The sequence below is a fragment of the Capsicum annuum genome, chromosome 11 (assembly GCF_002878395.1).
Source record: "Capsicum annuum cultivar UCD-10X-F1 chromosome 11, UCD10Xv1.1, whole genome shotgun sequence".
Classification (NCBI taxonomy): domain Eukaryota; kingdom Viridiplantae; phylum Streptophyta; class Magnoliopsida; order Solanales; family Solanaceae; genus Capsicum; species Capsicum annuum.
Window position 1 is genome coordinate 36,178,528 of NC_061121.1, and position 2,175 is coordinate 36,180,702.

Sequence of the window (2,175 nt, forward strand, 5' to 3'; positions counted from 1 at the left end):
CATCATATTCGATTCATAGCATTGAACATGATAAACAACGAAATAAAAAAGAGAAGGAATATAATTGGACTTCGATTGAAGCTTTTATTATGCCAAATTGCGCGATTAGAACATGGAACCGGATCTGAAAACCTCAGATGAAACATTAAACGAGCCAACTCCAAACTGAAAATCATGAGACATAGAGAAATTTGGGTAGATTCCAATGGATTCTTGGGCATTTTGGACTGTTTTTGAGGCGTTGGTCACCGGAACTACTATTTTTGTGACCTAGGAGCTCCGGTGAGCTCGATATGGTAGAGATCGAAGAAAATAGGTCGGATTTTGAGATCCCTTGTTGTCCCTGTTCTTTCTCTCTCCCTATCGATCCCTTGCTTCTCTTTTGATTTCACTCTCTCATCATCTCTCTCTTTGTTACCTTTTGTTCTCTCTTCATCTCTCACTGTGTGGCTGTATGTATTGTGAATAGATAGAAATTGGGTCCTTGTTGAGAAGACTGTGGTATGTATGTGAATGAGTACCCATGTGTTTTGTATATGTATGCTCTATTTTTCTTCTTCAATGTCTGTTGGTGGTGGTATGTAGATGAATTCTATGGAAGCTTTGATTGTGGAAAGTATATCTTCCCCAAATAAAAAAAGAGAATCCTGGGTATATTTTGTGTGTGTCTGTATGTGAATATGGTGATCGAGAGTATGTACTATGAAGGAGTCTTGTGTATATATTGTTTTATGGATGATGAAGAAAATAGATTGTGAATTGTATTATTTTGTGATTGAATTTCTGTGAGGGGTGATCTGTGTATTCGGTTACTCTGTATGTGTGTATATATCCATGGAATGGAAATAGAAGAATTTTTTCGCTTTATTCTATTAAAGGGGAATTAAAATGTGAAGGGAAAGGGGGGCACGCAGATATATGAGTGTGGGGTGGTGAGGTGTTTATTTTTAATTGGAGAGGTTGTTGGGATAGGATTAAAACAAGGTAAAATTTATTAAGGGTTGTTATTTTTGTTATTTTATGAAGTATAATTATACGAGTGAGGGTGCGTGGTAAGGTGAGCTAAAAATGGATAAAACTGAACTTCGGGAGGGACAAAATTAGGTGTCTACAATTGGTTGCCGGAAAATATACTTGTCACAGGATGTGTACCTGGTACCAAAATTGGTGCAGGAATATTATCGCCGGAGCTTTACCGGAAGGCTTTTGAAAATCTGGATTTGATTTACCTGTTTGCTTGACAAATCTCTAAGTAAATCGCTACTTCTTGGTTTTCGCCAGACTGTTGATTCCTGCAGTGGAACTAGATTGTGTCTCGTTAGAAAATATGGGGTACCGGTGCAGACGGTGGTGACCAGGCGGTAAAAAGGATGGAGGAAGAAGAGGAGCGGATAGAGAGAAAGGGGTTGAATAGATATGAGTGAAGAGTAGAGAGAAGAGTACCTTACCTGCTGCCAGAGTGAGATCGTCAATGCCGGACATAACTATCGATCATCGACATTCAAGAAGGGACGTTAAAGAGAGAGATGTCGTCAAAGAGAGACATTTCAAAAATCACCCAAAAAACCACTTACATTATAGAAACAAAAATATTACTTACGAAGTAGCAAAAACATATAGAAACTTAAATTAAAATACTGTGTAGTATTTCTTTTCTACTATATAGAAGAGTTACTCTATAGTCGACTATGTAAAAGTTGTTGAATAAGCTATTATCATTGCTTATTTAGTTACTTAAATAAATTTCTTTGATTTAATAATTTATAGATTTAATATTTTTTTTTTTGCTAGATTTATGAGTGTGCATCTGTCAGTTCGATTTGATTTTATGTGTTATTGATTTGGTTTACCGGTTTTTGATTTTAAAATATACAAAAGGTATAACCAACCAATAAGATATCTTTTATCAATTTTTGATTTAGCGATTTTTGGTCCTTAACGGTTCGGTTTTTGGTTTAACCAATAAGAAAATTCTCACAAAATAGAAATAGTAATAACTAACATAAAAAATGGAATCTTAGTTGCCGCCAAAATCCTACACAATACGTTTTAGTTTACAAGAATCTTCAAACTTGAACTGAATGTTTGTCACGACCACAAAACGAGGGTTATGATGGCACTTATAGCGGCATACCTTGACAAGTAAGCCTATCACCTAAACTGATACAAAAAGAC